The sequence below is a fragment of the Giraffa tippelskirchi genome, chromosome 3 (genome assembly GCF_054371585.1).
Source record: "Giraffa tippelskirchi isolate mGirTip1 chromosome 3, T2T-mGirTip1v1.2.pri, whole genome shotgun sequence".
Taxonomy (NCBI): domain Eukaryota; kingdom Metazoa; phylum Chordata; class Mammalia; order Artiodactyla; family Giraffidae; genus Giraffa; species Giraffa tippelskirchi.
In genome coordinates this window covers 184,870,446-184,886,627 of record NC_137277.1, presented here as the reverse complement: position 1 = coordinate 184,886,627, position 16,182 = coordinate 184,870,446, and the positions used below count along the sequence as shown (strand labels likewise).

The following is a 16,182-nucleotide window of genomic DNA, read 5'->3' as shown; positions in this document are numbered from 1 at the left end:
TTTCATACATCTGGTGCATCTATTATGAAGTACAATTGGCTTTACATTCTCTTACCATTTGGGATTGTGATCATTCTAGTTTTACATGCAGAGTATCACTTGATAACCCCTTTGCCTGGTGTGGCACCTTGGATGACTTGTTTGTGGTTTGCCCAAGGAATAAATCCAGGCCAGTGGGTCAGGCAGGTTCTGGACTGGGAGCTATGCCTTTACTGCCTTTACCTGGGCACGTATCCCCACCTCTCCAGGCTCTGTGGCGTAAGATCCAGGGACAACCTGAAGTTGCATCCAGCTCAGCAGAAGGAGGGGCAGTGATTCTGGTCATAGAAGCTTCCACTGTTCAGGGCATGAATTGACTTGGCAGCAGACAGACCACTACGTGGCCTTCTTTGAACCTTCCTCTCTGTCAGCAATTCCTGTCTGCCTGTCCTCCAAACTATACCTCAAATCTGACCACTTCTTTCCTCTTCCACTGACACCCCCTGTTCCACACCACCCTCCTATCTGTGCTCCCTTGATCCATTCTTCTCAACCAGCCAGTGGAAAAGTGAAGTCGCTCAGTCGTGTCTGACTCTTTGCGACCCATGGACTATAACCTACCAGGCTCCTCTGTCCATGGGATTTTCCAGGCAAGAATACTGGAGTGGGTTGCCATTTCCTTCTCCATGGGATCTTCCCGACCCAGGGATCGAACCCAGGTCTCCCGCATTGTAGGCAGATGCTTTACCATCTGAGCCACCAGGAAAGCCAGCCAGGGTGACCCATTAAAAACTTAGGTTAGGGACTTCCCTGGTGGTCTAGGGGTTAAGAATCTGCCTTCCAATTCAGGGGACATGGGTTTGATCCCTGGCCGGGGAACTTAGATCCCATGGGGCAATTAAGCCCACACACCACAACTAGAGAAGCCTGTGCACTGCATTGAAGACCCAGCACAGGCAAAAAATAAAAAAAAAACAAACAAACAGGTTAGATCAGGTTACTGCCTTTCTTAACTCCCCATCCATGGGTTTCATGGTTCGTGGAATGAAATCTGCAATGTGGGAGACCTGGGTTCGATCTCTGAGTTGGGAAGATCCCCTGGAGAAGGGAAAGGCTACCCACTCCAGTATTCTGGCCTGGTGAATTCCATGGATTGTGTAGTCCATGGGGTCACAAAGAGTCAGACACGACTAAGCGACTTTCACTTTCAAGACCTTAGAAGATCTGACCTCTGTCTGCCTCTGATCTCTTCCTGTCCACTCTGCCCTCAGCCCCCACTCCAGTCAACCACACTGACCTTGTAGGCTTTCCCTGCCTCCACTCCCCAGCCGCAGCTCCTCCTACACCTACCTACTTGTCCTTTCTATCTCAGCTCAGCTGTCTTCTCCCAGCAGATGGTACTCACCCTTCCCTCCGTTTCTGAAGGAGTTCCTGCTCTCCCACCAATAATAATCAAAAACAGCATATTATGTCCTTCAGGGAACTTCACAGACTGTCCTTCTCTTGTGTTACCAACTTTTCTGCTTGCCCGTCAGCTGTCCCCACAGCCCCCTGGGAAGGTGAAGTCTGCAGAACAGGCAGGGCCCCCACTGATTCTGCCTCACTTCCTTGAGTACTTTGCCTGTAGTGAACAGGAGGACTTCATAAATAAACAAACTGAGAGAAGTTTAACTAGAGCCTTTTTGTGCCTCTGCCTCGCTGAGCTTGGCTTATGTGTCTGACCCTGGTCAACTCCTTTTGAGGAAGGCTGGTGAGAGGAAGAGTTGTTGCCAGACTGAACTTGAGTCTACTCACATGACACCAGCTCTGGACACTGGGTTGTGCTGAGGGATAGTACAGCATTTATTCCAGGACATCAAGCAAGGAGAATGGGCAGCTAGTATTCAGAAGACCTGAACTCCCCTGGCCTTTAGGCAGAGTTTTAAAAGTAGCATAGCATTAGGAATAGGGTCGCAGGGTACGTGATCAGCTTATGGACATTATTCTGATTGGCTGGTGGTGTGGTAACAGGGAGATGGTTTTTGAGTCTCAGTCATCCACCTTCTGGTTCCAACTAGTCTGGAGTCTGTGTCCTTATGCTCAACATGTAGTCACCATTCTCCAGTGAGTGGGGGTGGCTTAGTTTCCACAGGACAGTGCAAGGATATGTGTCAGATTATTACCTACATGCCTTCAGGAGGAACTAGGAGTTCTTTGACTCTATTTTCTAATCACTGACTGCTTGAGTCTGCTCTTTGGAACTGGAGAAGGCCAAAAAAGAAGCGGAGGACACAGAGGGTCCTGTACCAGGCAAGGCTTTTGCAGAGTCCTCCTGGGTTTCAGAGTTTCATCCCCAGATCCCTCATGGCAGGTGTGTGCAAAGCCATTCTGACATGGCAGGTGTCCTATGACTTGGTAGGCCCGGGTTAAGGGAGAAGCAGAAGGTGGGGTAGAGCCATGGATGACAGAAGGCTGAAGATCACTGAGTCCCTCAGAGGGGACCGTATCAGAGAGGCTAAGGTCCCCTTGAGTCAGGACGTCCACCTCCCCAGCCCCTACCACTTAGCATAAAAATTCTTCCATTTATCTAGCATTTTATAAGCATTATCTCATTTTTAATTCTCACCACAATTATACTGGGGTAAGTACATTACCATAACTAAAAGAAACTGAGTCTCAGGTTTTATTCAAAAAAAAAAAACTGCTCCTGCTTTGCAATTAGCAAGCAATGGAGTCAGGATTGGAACTTGAGACCATCTAACTTTAGAGCTCTTGACCCCCTGCACAACCTAGCAAGAGCTTCTGGAAGCATCTTGAGGTGGCCTCATAGATCTCAGTTCTCAAGGCCAGAGTGATCTCTCAGTGGACTCTCGCTGCCTTCTGCCTTCCTTCACAGTCCCTGCTGTGAAGACAGTCTGCCTCTCCCATCACAGAGGAGCTCTCTGAAGCCAAAGACCATGTTTCAAGTATTTGGTGAAGAAGTAGAATCACAGGCTGCTCTGACTTCCCATGTCCTGGGGCTACTCTTACCTTCTGAGATGGACAGCATCCTGCCTATGGAAAGTGTCTCTTTCTCAATAAACCTGCTTTCACTTAAAAAAAAAAAAGTAGAATGATCGAATTACACTTCTTTTTTAATTGAAGTATCGTTGATATATCAATATAAGTTACAGGTGTACAATATAGTGATTCACAGAATTTCACTTCTTAATCAATCCTTGTTAATAAACATCACCAGAGTTTCCTATGAAAACACAGTGGTTCTCTCTTAGTTCTCAGTCAACTTGGGAGGAAGTTATCAAGGCTTTGACAGCATCTCATGGGCACCAGTGGCAAAGCAATAGGCCCCACACCAAGCACTTTCCAGAAATAATTTGAGAACACAATAGGGAAACCTGACTGTACTCCTGCTTCTGTCATTCCCCTGCTGTATGGCTGTGGACAGCTCACCTCTGCTTCCTGGGCCTCAGTTTCCCATTTGTAAACGGGAAATCCCCTAAGGTCTCTTCTCGTTTTCTATAAATATTGATTGAGGGCCCACTGTGTGTCCATAATAGAGTGCTAGTCTTCATGGATCCAGCCACAAACCAGCCTGATGTAGGAGACTGCTAGATTCTACAGGGCAGAGCTTTTGACACTCGCCAGCTGGCAAACCTCCCATGTAACATTCTGTGATGGGCTAGACCCCAACCTCCCCCAAACCCTTCAGTCAGATTAGCATAATCCCAATTTATTTATTTATTTGGCCTCACCATGCAGCTTGGAGGTCTTAGTTCCCAGACCAGGAATGGAACACATGCTCCTTGCTATGGAAGCGTGGAGTCCTAACCACTGGACTGCCAGGGAGTTCCTCACACAATCCAACTTTAAAGACAGCTATACAGGTACAGCCACTACAGAGAATAGTATGGAGGTTCCTTAAAAACCTAAAAACGGAACTACCATATGATCTAGCAATCGCACTTGTAGGCATAAACTCAGAGAAAATCATACTTCGAAAAGGTACCTGCAGCCTAGTGTTCATTGTAGCACCGTTTACAATAGCCAGGACATGGAAGCAACCTAAATGTCCATAACAGAGGAATGGATAAAAACATGGTTCATATATTGCTCAGCCATTAAAAAAGAAAAGAACAAAATTAATGCCATTTACAGCAACATGGATGGACCTAGAGATTGTCATACTGAATGAAGTCAGACTCAGAAAGACAAATATCATATGATTCAGCTTAATGTGTAATCTAAAAAAAAAGGATACAAATGAACTTAGTTACAAACCACAAGTAGAGTCACAGATGTAGAGAACAAACCAGGGGATGGGGGGGGTGGGGAGGGATAAATTGGGAGATTGGAATTGACATATACACACTACTATATATAGAATAGATGACACTGGTATAGATAAAGTAGATCATGTATGGATGTGACAGTTGGACCATAAAGAAAGCTGAGCACCGAAGAATTGATGCTTTTGAACTGTGGTGTTGGAGAAGACTCTTGAGAGTCCCTTGGACTGCAAGGAGATCCAACCAGTCCATCCTAAAGGAGATCAGTCCTAGGTGTTCATTGGTAGGACTGATGTTGAAGCTGAAACTCCAATACTTTGGCCACCTGATGCGAAGAGCTGACTCACTGGAAAAGACCCTGATGCTGGGAAGGATTGAGGGCAGGAGGAGAAGGGGACGACAGAGGATGAGATGGCTGGATGGCATCACTGACTCGATGGACATGGGTTTGGGTGGACTTAGGGAGTTAGTGATGGACAGGAAGGCCTGGCGTGCTGCGATTCATGGGGTCGCAAAGAGTAGGACACGACTGAGCAACTGAACTGAACTGAATGAGAATCTATTGTATAGAATAGGGAACTCCACTCAGTACTCTGTAATGGCCTATATTCCAAAAGAATCTAAATAAAGGGCGGATATGTCTATTTGGGAGAAGGCAATGGCACCCCACTCCAGTACTCTTGCCTGGGAAACCCCATGGACAGAGGAGCCTGGTAGGCTGCAGCCCATGGGGTCGCGAAGAGTCGGACACGACTGAGCGATTTCACTTTCACTTTTCACTTGCATGCACTGGAGGAGGAAATGGCAACCCACTCCAGTATTCTTGCCTGGAGAATCCCAGGGACGGGGGAGCCTGGTGGGCTGCCGTCTATGGGGTCGCACAGAGTCGGACACGACTGACGCGACTTAGCAGCAACAGCATGTCTATTTGTGTAATTGATTCACTTGGCTATATAAATAAAACTAACACAACTTTGTAAATCAACTATGCTACTGCTAAGTCGCTTATCAACTATAAATCAACTATACTCCAATAAAAAATATTTTAAAGGCTACAAATATTATTTAAAAAAAAGAAAAAAGATACCTAACAAACTCCCTGCAGTTCACATCTAGCCAGCCTGGCATATTTGTAAGGCTCCTTCTCCCTTTCGGCCCTGGCTGAAGTGGCCTTGGTGGACCGAGGTTCTGGGGGTGGGCGAAATGGAAGCCCAAAAAGGACCTGGGCCGGGAGAAGCGCGAGGACACGCGGGGAAGCGCCGCCCAGCCAGTGCCCCCAGTCTGGCGCCCGTGGGGCCACCCCCAAGGCAGGGACCGAGGGGGCAACGGGGCCCCTCCCGGGATCACCTGCGCGCGACGGGGCGGGGCCGGGGGCGGGATCCAGGGGCGGCCGGAGCCGGGGCGGCTTCTGCGGCGCTGGCGGGAGGCGGAGCGGGGCGGCGGCCGGTGCGCGGGGCTCCCGCGAACAGGTAGGAGGCGAGGGAAGCGGGGGACCCCGAGTCTCCGGGGGCACGGGCGGTCCGGCTCGGGCGCAGCGGGTCACGGTCCACCTGCCGGCCGCGATCCTCCGAGGGGAGCCGGGAGAGGGAAGGTGAGGGGTCCCCAAGTCCCACCCGCCCCCATTCGTTGGAGGGAGTGCCTGGGGTCTGCGTCCCGAGGGCGGTGGGCTGTGGTCCGATTGGAGAGGGAGGTCGGTTCTTTTTCGGGATTTGGAAACGGGGATAGGGCACGCGTCGCAAGCTCGACCCTCGCGGAGAAGTCTGCATTTGGGGGGTGTTATTCCGAGCATCCGCCAGGCGATCGTTTCCTTGTCCCACCTCCCTCACTAAGCCTCCGGCGGAGGGACCAAGACTCCCCGGAAGAAAAGAGACTCGGACAGGCAGGAGGTAGAAGAGATTTTAAACCACTCAGGACCTCTGTTGGCTTCATCTGTGACATTGGCTTCTGGAAGGGTCGGCCCTGTGCGGAGGCCCCTCTTGGAGGATCTGCAGTGAAAACCCACAGCTAGGAGGAAGAACCCAGGGTTCTAGTTCAGATCAGCCAACTCAGCAGCTCCGGGGAAAGGAGGCGGGGACACGTTCCGTGGTCTGGGTACCTGTCAGGAGGAGGACATGGGTGTGTCATCTACTAGGTGGGCTTCGAAGGATCTAGGAATCCCTCTAGTCTGGGAGGAGGGTCGGGAGGGTCCCTTGGAGGATGTGGGATTGAGTGGCGCTAGTGGTGAAGTATGCGTCTGCCAGTGCAGGAGCGGCTGGAGACATAGGTTCAGTCCCCGGGCGGGGGAAGATCCCCTGGAGAAGACTGCCTGGGAAATCCCATGGACGGAGGAGCCTGGCAGGCTACAGTCTATGGGGTCACAAAGAGTCAGACACGACTGAGGGACGAAACAACAACCATGAAGAAAGAAAGCATAGTGCTAAAGAGCTGCTGCTTTGGAATCAGTCAGCCTGGGCGTTGGAATCCCTGCTTTGCCCCTTAGGCGGCGGATAACTTAGTCTTGGGCAGGACTTTGCATTTCTCTGTGGATTGCTTTACTCCGTAAACAAAGCAATTTCTTTGACAGATTGTCAGATAGTCCATTATAAAGTGCTTGGGACAAGGTCTGTATATTATAGGCACTCAGTAAAAATGAGCTATTAATTTCCACCACACTGTAGCTTCTTGGGGACAGGGGCCATGGCTCTTTGGTTCACCATTATATGGTGCCCCACGGACAGAGGAGCCTGGCGGGGTCCAGTCCCTGGGGTCACAAAAGAGCCAGACACGACTTAGAGACTAAACAACACCAAGAACAGTAGGTCTCACTGCATATTTGTTGAATGAATGAACGATGAGTGAGTATGTAGTACAACAGTTGGCATGTGGCAAGTAGTCATAAATAGTGAATTTAGAGATGGCCAGACCCTAACAGATGAGTATGATGTAGGAGACGGTGGTCTTGGTGGATGCAGCAGTGTAACAGATTAAGGTAACCCCAAAGCAACAGATTTACGGCACCCCTTCTTGAGGGGGGCGAGGGAGTAACGTGATAAGCTCAGCCAGAGTGCAGAGTAGGGGAAGGTACACAGAATCCTGGAATCCTGACCTAGCGGCCACATGGAAGCAGATGGAGCAGCTGGAACTCTTGGTAGGTCAGATGCCTTTCTCACATCCTCTAAGTGTCCATCCCCAAGTTGCAGGGGTCAGGGGTGCCAAGAGAGAGCAAAGGACTGCGGGTGCTTGATGAGAACGGAAGATGAGACGGGAAAGGGGCTCCCGTGAGCCCTTCATGGGAGTGGGACCTTCCTTACCTGGTCCTGCTGTCTCCTGGCTGGTGGTGAGGTAGCTGAAGAGGGCAGGGTGGGGCCAGGTGGGCCAACTCCTGGGTGTGTGTGCTGAGCCAGGCTCATGGGGAGCTGGGCTAGGGGAACGTGCTGGGTGTCTGGGGAAATCTGCTCTAGTGGAATCAAAGCTCATCCCTGCAGCTGGTTCCCGTGTCCTTCATCACCCCCTGTGGACCATGGCCACTGCTGCCTCAGGCCGGGAGGGAGCTGTGTCCTCGAGGTGGAACCACTCTTAGCCAAGTGAGGAGCCTACAGCCTGTCTGACCTCCTGGCAGGCAGCCTGTTGAGGGTTCCATCTCCCTGCGGTGACCAGGAGTCCGTGAAAAGCAGAGATCTGAAGTGGAGGTGAGAGATTCGGACCAACACCTCAAGAGGACACGGGAAGCACTGTATCTTTCTAAAGAGCCAAGTTCAAAGCATTTCCTCTTAGTGCTTTCCATAGTTGCTCATGATCATTTGATATCTGTGTTTCCCACTGACTTGTAAACTCAGGGAGTAAGCCTGCCTCCTTTCTCACCATATCCCCACCTACAACAGTGCCCCGCACATAGCAGGCATTCAGTGGATGTCTGTGGAATACATGAACCCAGGCTGAGGACTGGGGCTCTTGGCTTTGAGAGGAGAGCTTTGATTCTCCAAGGAGAGCATCTCTTTACAGAAGTGATGCAGACACCCCAAGTTCTCCCCTCCTACCCACCCCCCCACTGCCGCCCTCACTCCCATCCAATCCCCACCCCCTAGCTTGAAGGGCATGTCCCCCATCACATGTTCTGAGCCTCTGCCTTCTCGCCTGCCACCACCAGGATATTTTCTAAGGGAAGAAACCCCTGCTGGTAGAATTTACACCTCAGGGACAGGCCTGGGCACGGTGCTGCTTCTCCCAGCCTGATAGTCAGCGCCCTAAAGACCCCCTAGACTCCGAGAGAAGGAAAGCAACATCCAGTCTGATTCCCATCCTGCAGGATCACAGGGTATAGGAGCTACAGTTCAGTTCAGTCACTCAGCCGTGTCTGACTCTTTGCAACCCCATGGACTGTAGCACGCCAGGCCTCCCTGTCCATCACCAACTCCCGGAGTTTACTCAAACTCACGTCCATGGAGTCAGTGATGCCATCCAACCGTCTCATCCTCTGTCGTCCCCTTCTCCTCCCACCTTCAATCTTTCCCAGCATCGGGGTCTTTTCCAATGAGTCAGTTCTTCGCATCAGGTGGCCAAAGTATTGGAGTTTCAGCTTCAGCATCAGTCCTTCTGATGAATATTCAGGACTGATTTCTTTTAGGATGGACTGGTTGGATCTCCTTGGAATCCAAGGGAATCTCAAGAGTCTTCTCCAACACCACAGTTCAAAAGCATCAGTTCTTCAGCGGCCAGCTTTCTTTATAGTCCAGCTCTCACATCCGTCCATGACTACTGGAAAAACCATAGCTTTGACTAGATGGACCTTTGTTGGCAAAGTAACGTCTCTGCTTTTTAATATGCTGTCTAGGTTGGCCATAACTTTTCTTCCAAGAAGTAAGCATCTTTTAATTTCATGGCTGCTGTCACCATCTGCAGTGATTTTGGAGCCCAAAAAGATAAAATCTGTCACTGTTTCCCCATCTATTTGCCATGAAGTGATGGGACCAGATGCCAAATCTTAGTTTTCTGAATACTGAGCTTTAAGCCAACTTTTTCACTCTCCTCTTTCACTTTCATCAAGAGGCTCTTTAGTTCTTCTTCACTTTCTGCCATAAGGGTGGTATCATCTGCATATCTGAGGTTATTGATATTTCTTCCAGCAATCTTGATTCCAGCCTGTGCTTCCTCCAGCCCAGCGTTTCTCATGATGTACTCTGCATATAAGTTAAATAAGCAGGGTGACAAAATACAGCCTTGACGTACTCCTTTCCCTATTTGGAACCAGCCTGTTGTTCCATGTCCAGTTCTAACTGTTGCTTCTTGACCTGCATACAGATTTCTCAGGAGGCAGGTCGGGTGATCTGGTATTCCTATCTCTTGAAGAATTTTCCACAGTTTGTTGTGATCCACACAGTCAAAGGCTTTGGCATAGTCAATAGAGCAGAAGTAGATGCTACAGGAACCCTCAAAGGTAAGAGAGGGCTCCTTCAGGTGAGGAAACTGGAGTCCAGAAAGGATGAGATACACCCAGTGAAGAACTGTTAGGGGGACTTCAAGTCTCCTTATCCAAGCGCTTTGTCACTATAGTGGGCTGGGAGATTCTCTGGGAATCTGAATACTACAACACTTCCCTTTACTTTCCAGTCTTCCAATAAAATAGAATGGAAGGTTAAAAAAGGAAAGGTAAAGTGGATTTTAGTTGCTCAGTAAACCCTTTTAATTAAGAAGAAGAAAAAAAAACCTCATATATGTTGAAAATAAAGACCCCAAAATATACATGTTCAATTTAGTTTGTAAAAGAGGTATGTTTGATATTGGAGAAAAATAATCCAAAGCAAGAACCTCTCTAACCTGGGCTAGGTATTGCTGGCCAAGCAGTGGCTGTGCTGGGGTGTACCCTGCGGGCTGCCACGCCAGGCCTCTGCAGGCAGCCCAGAATCAGCGGTGGGTTTGTTTCTCCTGGACCACCTCCAAGCACCGAGCGCACTGCCCTATCGGTTTCTGCATCTCCATCCATCCGGCCTCCTGATGCAGTCATTGGCATCTGGGTTTCTGACATCCCACTCTTTGCTTCGGGATCTGGCAGGGTGGATCCCGCTTTGTCTTCTTTCAAAGGAGTTCCTCATCAGGACGATAGGTCCTCTGTGGACAGGAGGAGGCAGGAAGGGAGAAAGGGAACCGAGCCAAGGCCAGAACCTGCCAGTCAGCAAGCCTCCATGGATTCCTCAGCAGGGCTGGGTGTCAGTACGGTTGAGAGGTAGGGCCAGAGCGTGGCAGCTGGGCTGGAACCTCTCCTGTGGTCTGAAGCTCCTGGGGGTGGTGGCTGAAGTTTGGCCTAAGGAAGGAAAAGGGGGTGTGCCGATCTCTAAAGACAGGAGAGGCCTGTTCTTCAGCCAGCTTCCAGGCCTGTAGTGAGGGGCCTCCTGCCTGGGCCGGACACTCCTGAGCAGCTGGGGCCCTCAGCAGGGCTGCCAGGTCCTATGATACCCAGTGGGTGGCTCGAGGAGGTGGAGGGGGCGGTGTTGGAAGCTCCTGGCATGTCAGGGGTCCGTGCAGACCCTGGATGGCCAGGGAAGCCTCAGCCAGCAGGGAGGATGGGGCGCAGAGCGGAGAGGGAGGCCTCAGTTTTAGAGCTGTGGGATTTTGTTCAAGCCACATCACCTCCCTGAGCCTCGGTTTCCCAATTTATTAAAGGGGATGCTATCCAAGGCCCTCACTTATAAAGATGAGTTTCCCTTCCCCTTCAGAGAAGCTTGTGTCTTGGGACCTACTGAGTCAGCTGTTTGGGCCAACGAGCATCAGGGTGTTTCAATTCTTCCACAGTTCGCTCAGCATTCATTCATTCACTCAGTCACTCACTCATTCTCCAAGACTAACACCTGCCTCTAGCCTGTGCTGGAAGTTCAGAGAGACTTCTTTTTCCTGCAGTGTGTCTGGTTTCTTGCAGAGCCCCCAGCACATGGCGCCTGACCTTCTGCAACTTCCATCTGTTCCTCCACCGGGGATCATCTCTTTCAGTCTGCTGTGCAATAAAAAGCAATAGTGTGGGACTTTCCTGGTGGTCTGGTGGTTAAGTCACTGTGCTTCCAATGCAGGGGGCATGGGTTTGACCCCTGGTTGAGGAACTAAGATCCCACATGTCCCATGGCACAGAAAAAAAATTAATCCTATGAGGACTTCCCTGGTGGTTCACAAGTAGTTAAAACTCCACTCTCCCCATGCAGGGGGCATGGGTTTGATCCTTGGTTGGGGAACTAAGATCCCACATGCTGCACCTCATGGCCAAAAAATAAATAAAAATAAATGAATAAAAAATTAAAAATGCAATTGTGTAACTTGTTCCCCCAGCTGCCATCCCTGACCCCCTAACTCTCCTTCAGATATTCCTAAGGTTTTAGCCTTCAGGTCTCAGAGGGAAATAAATGGTTAACAGTTAATGCCTGTTTGCTGAGGGTTTGCTGGAGCCCACATGGCACTAAATGCTCCACGTGCCTCAGTCCCTTTCCCACCCACGGCAGCCCAGGAAGTGAGTGGTTTTCCCTTGCTCCCTGCTGAGGTTCACAGAGGGCTGGTGGTCACAGAACTAACCGGGGATGCCATTTTGCCTTCGTGGGCCCCTTCCTCCATAAAAAATATTAAGTTATATTAATAACTGTATTGGTACATTAAAACGTTTTCTTCATCCTAAAAGTTCCTATTTTCTTCTGATTTTGAAAGAAATGAGAAACATTTTTTGTGAGCTCGCAAAAGTCTTGTGAGCCCTGGGCACTTGGTCTCCTGGGTCCTGGAGAGATGCAGGCCCTGAGGCTAGGCAGAAGCGAGGCTGAGAGTCCAAGAAATCCTAACCTCCTCCCTGTACTGCTCTTCAGCAATTAAGAAAAAAAAAAAAAAGATCAGGCAAGAAACTGCAGAAAAGGGACTAGTTATCCAAACTCCTAATGCCTGTGGTGGTGTTAGTAGTTCTTTCTGGAAAATGTCACTTGGTTTATTTCCTCACCTCCCCACCAACTCCTATCTCCTTCCTCACTATTTCTTGACCAAACTTTTCCAAGAGCCAAGTCCACTCTGTCCTCTTTTGTGGAAACTGTAGATGCCCTACGTTGGTCTTCTCTCCAGTCTCAGACCTTAACGGTAACCGGTTTGCCCAGAGGACAAAAGAGGATTTATTTATTGTACAGAAGCAGCTGCATGTTCCTACCTAATCCCCAGAAACAATGTCACTGGTCATAGTAATAATAACAATAGCAATTCATATTTTTGAGAGCTCTTGGTGTGCTGGGCATTTGATTTCATTTGTAATCACTTGGCATGAACTGTCTCCTGAAAACCTAACCCTATGGGAGAGTGGGGGGAAAATGAGATATCTTGTCAGTTCTCCAGGAGAAAAGGTAGCAGAAGGTGAATCTAGAATCAAGGTTGACAAATTTAGTTATCTTTAAGCATGAGGTATGTTGATTAAAGAAAAGCAAGAAGATTTTTTTATCATCTCCATTTTGCAGATGAATAAACCGAGGCTTAGAAAGACTAAGTGAGATGCTCGAAAGGCAGGGCCGGGATGGGGACCTTAGTAGGGAGCAAGGCTGAGTCTGTTAGTCTGTTGTCAGAGCATGAACGCCATGACGGCAGGAACCGTATCCCACGGTCTCCCCCATCATCTAGCACAGTGCCTTGGTACACACACTTTCAGTGTGGAATGAGTGACTGACCTCTGCACTGTTCTCTAAGGACACTTACCTGCTTTGGGTCCCTGCTCCTTGTCTTGGGACAATCACTGCCTCCTGTCTCTGTAGTGCAGAAGTCGGCAGCTACAGCCCTGGGGGATTCTATTGTTGTTTTAGTCGCTAAGACATGTCCGACTATTTTGTGACCCCCATGGACTGCAACCCACAAGGCTCCTCTGTCCATGGGTTTTCCCAGGCAAGAATGCTGGAGTGGATTGCTATTTCCTTCTCCAGGGGATCTTCCTGACCCAGGCATCGAATCTGAGTCTCCTGCATTGGCAGGCAAGTTCTTTACCACTAAGTCACCATGGAAGTCCTTGGAGCAGCTCAAAGCCCTGCTAAGATGAGGAATCAATCAAAACAGACCAAGGCTTGGGTATTCACTTGCCCATCGATGCCCTTCCAACCCCGCCCCCCACCCCAGTCTGTAGAATCCCACCGAAGGAGTCGACCTCCTGCCAAGGCTGCTGCTCCCTGGAACTCAGAGATGAAGCCTGGCAGACACACAGGCAAAGTGCCAACCAGAAGAGAGTGGCTGAGGGAGTCTGTGTCTCTCTGCCCCCGGCTCATTTTTTCTTTTCCTAGTGCCTCTGGCTCTTCCGCAAGGCATATTACCAGGCTGAGAGCAAGTACCCCCAGGGGAACTTGAATTCACTCACCAAAATAATTAGATGCCTAAGAAGTACAACTGTTATAAAAGACAGTAAATCAAGCAGCGGATGTCATCTGAAGCAGAATGATTGAAGTAGATGGACCAAGATTTTGAAGTAAAGCATGATAATTTTATTAATACTTAAAAAGATAAGGGAAGACCTTTGTAGACTAATACAAGAACAAGAAGTCACAGGAGAGAACCAAAGCAAAAGATTAGCTATGAAACTTATCGTTGTTGTTGGTTAGCTGCTACGTCATGTCCCACTCTTTCGCTACCCCGTGGACTGCAAGCCCACCAGGGTCCTCTGTCCATGGGATTTTCTCGGCAAGAAGACTGGACTGGATTGCCCTTTCCTCCTCCAGGGGATCTTCCTGACCCAGGGATCAAACTGTGATGCCCGCTTCTCAGGCGGATTCTTTACCCCTGAGCCACCAGGGAAGCCCGTGAAAGATATACTATTTAAAATAAAGGACACAACCTGGCAGAAGTCCTTGCCCCCCCTCTGCTTAGCCTCAGGTCAGAAGCGCCACAGAGGAAGGCGCTGTGTTCTCACGTTCCGTAAACAGAACACAGCTCTGCAATCCAGCTGGACCCTGTGCCCCAGCGACAAAAGAGGCATTGCCATCTCTCAGCCTGTTCCTTTCTCCACTTCCTTATTCAGAAATGCTTCACATCGCCTCATTATACGTCTTGGGCCAATATGGCTGTCAAATCAACTCTGAATCAAGCTCTTGTGCAAAAGAAAATAAAACAAATTTTTAGTGAAAAAAAAAATAAAACAAATTTTTAGTGAAAAAAAAATAAAATAAAGGACACAATAGATGGTATAAATATCCGGTTGGATACAACTAAATTAACATTTCCCAGGTGGTGCTAGTGGTAAAGAACCTGCCTGCCAATGCAGGAGACATAAGAGACGTACGTGGGTCAGATCCCTGGGTCAGGAAGATCCCCTGGAGGAGGGCATGGCAACCCATGCCAGTATTCCCCTAGAGAATCCCATGGAGAGAGAATCCTTTCCAGGCTATGGTCCATAGGGCCAGAAAGAGTCGGACACAACTGAAGCAACTTAGCACGCGTTCATGCAGTAAAGAGGAAGAATCAGATTGAGAACTGTCCCAGAAGGAAGCAGGAAAAAAATAAAGAGATAACAAATGAAAAAGAAAATCTAAGAGAGACGGAGAGTAGAAGTAGGTGTCCTGAAAGGACAGAAGATGAAAAATAGAGAATAAGGAAGAATCGAAGAAATAATAGAGATTAAGTGTTCCAGGATTAAAGGAAAATGAATGAAATCAGACTGAAAGGACTCATGGAGTCACAACAGCAGGAAAATCCACACAAAATATCGTGATAAAACTGAAAATCTGAAAGACAAAGAGGAAGGGCAGAGAGAAATATCCTCCCTTACAAAGCCCAAGATTTAGACTGATGTTATACATCTCAATAGCAACACTTGATCAAGGAAGTCAAAGAATAATGTTATTTTAAGAATTGAAAGAAGAGATCCCTTTCAATCCAGAATTTTAAAGGCAGCCAAATCATCATTCAAACATGAGGTCATACTAAAAATATTCTTAGACAAATAAAGCCTTAGAAGGTGGAATACACAAAGACCCACATTGAAAGTACTCTGAAGGAACTACTTAAATAATAAAAGAAACAAATCCAGGAGCTGCTGCAGGAGCTGTCGGAGGTCAGGGTATTTAAGTCTGGGGTCAACCCAAGAAACAGAAACGGAACTCAGCATTTTGGGGAGGAAGGGATTTCATGCACCGTATTCCTTTAAACTATTGGAAAGGCTGGAGGCTTCCAAAACACTGCAGACTGGAGAGCTCTGGCACCTGCCACAGTCAGGAAGGTGAAGGAATCAGGAAGCTCGTGGAACTACTGCATTTAAGGACACACGACCACGGTCACGTGATCCAGGGATCCAGACGCTGGGCTGCTGTAACTACCTGGATTCTGAATCTCAGTGTCTGGCTACAACACTCACTCCTTTTTTTAAAAGAGGACCTGCCTTGGGCCCAGACCCTTTGGGAGGTAGCACTGTCCAGCTAGAATGACATTGATCTGTTTCATCTAATTTATTTCATTGCTTTCTATTGATGGCAAGTTTTCCATTTTCAGAAACAATAGAACATTTCTGTTTACAGGTTATTTTTTAATGTTTTAAAAGGAAAGTCAGTCCAGGGATATCAAGCCATCACGATTGGTGTAAACAGTTATTATAAGTAGTCAGAGGTGGAAGAGGTGTTCTGGGGAGGAGACAGTCGGGTGTCATGACAGAGGAAGGTTTGGATTGGGGTGGCATTGGGAAGAGGGCACTGGAGAAAAGGCCAGTCTGCTGATTATCTGGCCCTGTGTAACCAACTGCTCCAAGACTCAGGGGCGTGATGGCTCTATAGGTTGTGCGGACTCAGTGGAGAGGTCCTCACTTGGGGTCTGACACGTGGTTTCCACCTGACATTCACATCTCAGGGCTCAGCTGGTCTGGGTGTCTATGGTGGCTAACTCACGTGGCAGCTTAGTGACACGTGGCTGTCAGTTGGGAGTACAGCTGGGGCTGTCAACTAGCACATCTACCCATGGCCTCTACACATACCTGGAGCTTCTCAGAGCA

The 16,182-nt window shown here is 48.8% G+C and overlaps 1 protein-coding gene across 3 annotated transcripts in view; it reads left to right on the top strand.

Moving 5' to 3' along the window:
- Positions 1-5,656: 5,656 nt before the first annotated feature.
- NCMAP (non-compact myelin associated protein) overlaps positions 5,657-16,182 on the top strand; it is a 47,122-nt gene continuing 36,596 nt past the window's right edge. For 2 of the 3 annotated variants that reach the window (XM_081586747.1, XM_081586748.1), the window contains exon 1: positions 5,657-5,713. The gene's annotated coding sequence lies outside the window, so the exon portion shown is untranslated. Of the gene's footprint in view, positions 5,836-16,182 lie in introns of all 3 variants that reach the window. The other variant, XM_081586750.1, reaches the window with a different exon arrangement.